This window comes from Maniola hyperantus, chromosome 17 (genome assembly GCF_902806685.2).
Source record: "Maniola hyperantus chromosome 17, iAphHyp1.2, whole genome shotgun sequence".
NCBI lineage: Eukaryota > Metazoa > Arthropoda > Insecta > Lepidoptera > Nymphalidae > Maniola > Maniola hyperantus.
The window spans coordinates 22873-29824 of NC_048552.1; positions in this window are offsets into that span (position 1 = coordinate 22873).

The window sequence follows — 6952 nt, forward strand, 5'->3', positions numbered from 1 at the left end:
GAGTCAATACTAGACAACAACAATCAGGCAGGCGCTCTCTGTCTGCAGTAGAGTCAATACTAGACAACAACAATCAGGCAGGCGCTCTCTGTCTGCCGTAGAGACAATACTAGACAACAACAATCAGGCAGGCGCTCTCTGTCTGCAGTAGAGTCAATACTAGACAACAACAATCAGGCAGGCGCTCTCTGTCTGCAGTAGAGTCAATACTAGACAACAACAATCAGGCAGGCGCTCTCTGTCTGCAGTAGAGTCAATACTAGACAACAACAATCAGGCAGGCGCTCTCTGTCTGCAGTAGAGACAATACTAGACAACAACAATCAGGCAGGCGCTCTCTGTCTGCAGTAGAGACAATACTAGACAACAACAATCAGGCAGGCGCTCTCTGTCTGCAGTAGAGACAATACTAGACAACAACAATCAGGCAGGCGCTCTCTGTCTGCAGTAGAGACAATACTAGACAACAACAATCAGGCAGGCGCTCTCTGTCTGCAGTAGAGTCAATACTAGACAACAACAATCAGGCAGGCGCTCTCTGTCTGCAGTAGAGACAATACTAGACAACAACAATCAGGCAGGCGCTCTCTGTCTGCAGTAGAGTCAATACTAGACAACAACAATCAGGCAGGCGCTCTCTGTCTGCAGTAGAGACAATACTAGACAACAACAATCAGGCAGGCGCTCTCTGTCTGCAGTAGAGTCAATACTAGACAACAACAATCAGGCAGGCGCTCTCTGTCTGCAGTAGAGTCAATACTAGACAACAACAATCAGGCAGGCGCTCTCTGTCTGCAGTAGAGTCAATACTAGACAACAACAATCAGGCAGGCGCTCTCTGTCTGCAGTAGAGTCAATACTAGACAACAACAATCAGGCAGGCGCTCTCTGTCTGCAGTAGAGTCAATACTAGACAACAACAATCAGGCAGGCGCTCTCTGTCTGCAGTAGAGACAATACTAGACAACAACAATCAGGCAGGCGCTCTCTGTCTGCAGTAGAGACAATACTAGACAACAACAATCAGGCAGGCGCTCTCTGTCTGCAGTAGAGACAATACTTTACAACAACAATCAGGCAGGCGCTCTCTGTCTGCAGTAGAGACAATACTAGACAACAACAATCAGGCAGGCGCTCTCTGTCTGCAGTAGAGACAATACTAGACAACAACAATCAGGCAGGCGCTCTCTGTCTGCAGTAGAGACAATACTAGACAACAACAATCAGGCAGGCGCTCTCTGTCTGCAGTAGAGACAATACTAGACAACAACAATCAGGCAGGCGCTCTCTGTCTGCAGTAGAGTCAATACTAGACAACAACAATCAGGCAGGCGCTCTCTGTCTGCAGTAGAGTCAATACTAGACAACAACAATCAGGCAGGCGCTCTCTGTCTGCAGTAGAGACAATACTAGACAACAACAATCAGGCAGGCGCTCTCTGTCTGCAGTAGAGTCAATACTAGACAACAACAATCAGGCAGGCGCTCTCTGTCTGCAGTAGAGTCAATACTAGACAACAACAATCAGGCAGGCGCTCTCTGTCTGCAGTAGAGACAATACTAGACAACAACAATCAGGCAGGCGCTCTCTGTCTGCAGTAGAGACAATACTAGACAACAACAATCAGGCAGGCGCTCTCTGTCTGCAGTAGAGACAATACTAGACAACAACAATCAGGCAGGCGCTCTCTGTCTGCAGTAGAGTCAATACTAGACAACAACAATCAGGCAGGCGCTCTCTGTCTGCAGTAGAGACAATACTAGACAACAACAATCAGGCAGGCGCTCTCTGTCTGCAGTAGAGACAATACTAGACAACAACAATCAGGCAGGCGCTCTCTGTCTGCAGTAGAGACAATACTAGACAACAACAATCAGGCAGGCGCTCTCTGTCTGCAGTAGAGACAATACTAGACAACAACAATCAGGCAGGCGCTCTCTGTCTGCAGTAGAGACAATACTAGACAACAACAATCAGGCAGGCGCTCTCTGTCTGCAGTAGAGACAATACTAGACAACAACAATCAGGCAGGCGCTCTCTGTCTGCAGTAGAGTCAATACTAGACAACAACAATCAGGCAGGCGCTCTCTGTCTGCAGTAGAGTCAATACTAGACAACAACAATCAGGCAGGCGCTCTCTGTCTGCAGTAGAGTCAATACTAGACAACAACAATCAGGCAGGCGCTCTCTGTCTGCAGTAGAGACAATACTAGACAACAACAATCAGGCAGGCGCTCTCTGTCTGCAGTAGAGTCAATACTAGACAACAACAATCAGGCAGGCGCTCTCTGTCTGCAGTAGAGTCAATACTAGACAACAACAATCAGGCAGGCGCTCTCTGTCTGCAGTAGAGACAATACTAGACAACAACAATCAGGCAGGCGCTCTCTGTCTGCAGTAGAGACAATACTAGACAACAACAATCAGGCAGGCGCTCTCTGTCTGCAGTAGAGACAATACTAGACAATAACAATCAGGCAGGCGCTCTCTGTCTGCAGTAGAGACAATACTAGACAACAACAATCAGGCAGGCGCTCTCTGTCTGCAGTAGAGTCAATACTAGACAACAACAATCAGGCAGGCGCTCTCTGTCTGCAGTAGAGACAATACTAGACAACAACAATCAGGCAGGCGCTCTCTGTCTGCAGTAGAGTCAATACTAGACAACAACAATCAGGCAGGCGCTCTCTGTCTGCAGTAGAGACAATACTAGACAACAACAATCAGGCAGGCGCTCTCTGTCTGCAGTAGAGTCAATACTAGACAAGAACAATCAGGCAGGCGCTCTCTGTCTGCAGTAGAGTCAATACTAGACAACAACAATCAGGCAGGCGCTCTCTGTCTGCAGTAGAGACAATACTAGACAACAACAATCAGGCAGGCGCTCTCTGTCTGCAGTAGAGTCAATACTAGACAACAACAATCAGGCAGGCGCTCTCTGTCTGCAGTAGAGTCAATACTAGACAACAACAATCAGGCAGGCGCTCTCTGTCTGCAGTAGAGACAATACTAGACAACAACAATCAGGCAGGCGCTCTCTGTCTGCAGTAGAGACAATACTAGACAACAACAATCAGGCAGGCGCTCTCTGTCTGCAGTAGAGACAATACTAGACAACAACAATCAGGCAGGCGCTCTCTGTCTGCAGTAGAGACAATACTAGACAACAACAATCAGGCAGGCGCTCTCTGTCTGCAGTAGAGACAATACTAGACAACAACAATCAGGCAGGCGCTCTCTGTCTGCAGTAGAGACAATACTAGACAACAACAATCAGGCAGGCGCTCTCTGTCTGCAGTAGAGACAATACTAGACAACAACAATCAGGCAGGCGCTCTCTGTCTGCAGTAGAGTCAATACTAGACAACAACAATCAGGCAGGCGCTCTCTGTCTGCAGTAGAGTCAATACTAGACAACAACAATCAGGCAGGCGCTCTCTGTCTGCAGTAGAGACAATACTAGACAACAACAATCAGGCAGGCGCTCTCTGTCTGCAGTAGAGTCAATACTAGACAACAACAATCAGGCAGGCGCTCTCTGTCTGCAGTAGAGTCAATACTAGACAACAACAATCAGGCAGGCGCTCTCTGTCTGCAGTAGAGACAATACTAGACAACAACAATCAGGCAGGCGCTCTCTGTCTGCAGTAGAGACAATACTAGACAATAACAATCAGGCAGGCGCTCTCTGTCTGCAGTAGAGTCAATACTAGACAACAACAATCAGGCAGGCGCTCTCTGTCTGCAGTAGAGAGAATACTAGACAACAACAATCAGGCAGGCGCTCTCTGTCTGCAGTAGAGACAATACTAGACAACAACAATCAGGCAGGCGCTCTCTGTCTGCAGTAGAGACAATACTAGACAACAACAATCAGGCAGGCGCTCTCTGTCTGCAGTAGAGACAATACTAGACAACAACAATCAGGCAGGCGCTCTCTGTCTGCAGTAGAGTCAATACTAGACAACAACAATCAGGCAGGCGCTCTCTGTCTGCAGTAGAGTCAATACTAGACAACAACAATCAGGCAGGCGCTCTCTGTCTGCAGTAGAGACAATACTAGACAACAACAATCAGGCAGGCGCTCTCTGTCTGCAGTAGAGACAATACTAGACAATAACAATCAGGCAGGCGCTCTCTGTCTGCAGTAGAGACAATACTAGACAACAACAATCAGGCAGGCGCTCTCTGTCTGCAGTAGAGACAATACTAGACAACAACAATCAGGCAGGCGCTCTCTGTCTGCAGTAGAGACAATACTAGACAACAACAATCAGGCAGGCGCTCTCTGTCTGCAGTAGAGACAATACTAGACAACAACAATCAGGCAGGCGCTCTCTGTCTGCAGTAGAGACAATACTACTTAGACAACAACAATCAGGCAGGCGCTCTCTGTCTGCAGTAGAGACAATACTACTTAGACAACAACAATCAGGCAGGGTTGTGAAAGGCTAGCAGACAGGCAGACGAACAGACAGACACAATTTCGCATTTATAATATTAAGTATGGCCATCATCATCATGATCAACCTATCGCCGGCTCACTACAGAGCACGGGTCTCATCTCTGAGTGAGATGAGACCCATGATTGGCCATAGTTTACCACGCTGACCATGTGCGGATTAATAGACTTCACACACCTTTGAGAACATTATGGAGAACTCTCAGGCATGCAGGTTTCCTCACGATGTTTTCTTTCGCCGTTAAAGGAAGTGATATTTAATTAATTAAAACGCACATAGCTCCGAAAAGTTAGAGGTGCGTGCCCGGGATAGAACCCCCGACCTCCGATTAGAAGGCGGACGTACTATCCACTAGGCTATCGCAGTTTTGTATTTGGTTTCGTATAATATTAAGTAGGTATGGTATGGATTTAAAAATTTATTTAATAAGACTAATACAATAAGTAGGTACCGCCGCAAATACGTCACCGTGCCGTTCCCTTCTCCGAGACGCACGTCATAGCAACTTCTGTTACTTGACTGTTTCGTATAACGTATAACGTATAACGTATAACGTATTACTGGCAGACTGATTCACCGCTTAGATGACGGCATATCGATAACCATTACTGTTCATAAAGTTACCGTCACACGGAGGCTTTCCTATGCGGATAAAAAAGGTTCACTTCCAAAAACTTATAAAGTAACAATTCTACTCCATGCACTCTCTGTTTCAGAATAGTCAATATTGGTTGTGAAAAAGTTGGCGTATTGGCACAAACATTGGTCCAATAATTATAATAGCTTAATTTATATTTATTGTTTAATTATATTTTGAATATTATGAAAAAACAGTTATCGACATATAAACTTAACTATAAAAGATATTCCCTCTGAAATATTGGTGTTTAGGTGGTTATTTAACAAAATATTGGTGTTTAGGTGGTTATTTAACAAAATATTGGTGTTTAGGTGGTTATTTAACAAAATATTGGTGTTTAGGTGGTTATTTAACAAAATATTGGTGTTTAGGTGGTTATTTAACAAAATATTGGTGTTTAGGTGGTTATTTAACAAAATATTGGTGTTTAGGTGGTTATTTACAAAATATTGGTGTTTAGGTGGTTATTTACAAAATATTGGTGTTTAGGTGGTTATTTAACAAAATATTATAATAGCGCATTTTATCATTTTGACGATGTTTTGACGTCTTAATGTTGGCTATGATTGGAGCATACTAATCTAATCTAAATATATAAACCGGCCAAGTGCGAGTCAGGCTCGCGCAATGAGGGTTCCGTACTACAGTCGTATTTTTTCGACATTTTGCACGATAATTCAAAAACTATGATGCATAAAAATAAATAAAAATCTGTTTTAGAATGTACAGGTGAAGACCTTTCATATGATACCCCACTTGATATAGTCACTCACTTCGAAAGTTGAAAATACTAATTATTAGTTCATGACCACAATTTCATTTTTTTTTGTGTGATCTAACCCTAAATTCACGGTTTTCAGATTTTTCCCCAAATGTCAGCTATAAGATCTACCTACCTGCCAAATTTCATGATTCTAGGTCAACGGGAAGTACCCTGTCGACAGACAGACGGACAGACAGACAGACAGACAGACAACAAAGTGATCCTATAAGGGTTCCGTTTTTCCTTTTGAGGTACGGAACCCTAAAAAGAGAAATATCACTCACTCACTCACTCACTAAGGTGGAAGGTAGTTTATTTTTAGGACGTAGGTGTCAGCTAAGAAACAGTTTTGAGGACATCCCCCCTAAGGGTGGGAAATGGGGGTCGAAGGTTGGAAAGTCCTATGTTTTTGAAGTTAGAGACATATATATATATATATATATATATATATGCGGCCTATATATATACCTATTATACATATATATATATATATATATATATATATATATATATATAATAGGTAATAAAAAACTGCATAAGTCAATTTGGAAAATCCCCCCCTTAAGGGTGGTAAAATAGGGGGGAAATGTTTTTATAGAAAAGTTTTAACTATTGTTATTTTTACTTGAAATTTGAAACGTAGGTTCTTTCCAGAGGGTAGGTATCAGATAAGAAAGGATCTAACTAAATTCCCCCCCTAAGGAAGTGAAATGGGGGTTGAAAGCCGGCCACGCTCTGCACGATGCCCGAGGCGGGGTTGACGGCGGGGCGCGGGCCGCACGCTGAAGCGCGCCAGCACGGGGCCAGGCCGGCCAGCGACTGCATGAGCCCGAGGCGGGGGTGCCGCCTCAGTGCGCCCCCGGCGGCGGCGTCGCGTCGCGCAGCTCGAACAGCAGCGGCAGGCCGCCGGCCACGCTCTGCACGATGCCCGAGGCGGCGTTGACGGCGGGGCGCGGGCCGCACGCTGAAGCGCGCCAGCACGGGGCCAGGCCGGCCAGCGACTGCATGAGCCCGAGGCGGGGGTGCCGCCTCAGTGCGCCCCCGGCGGCGGCGTCGCGTCGCGCAGCTCGAACAGCAGCGGCAGGC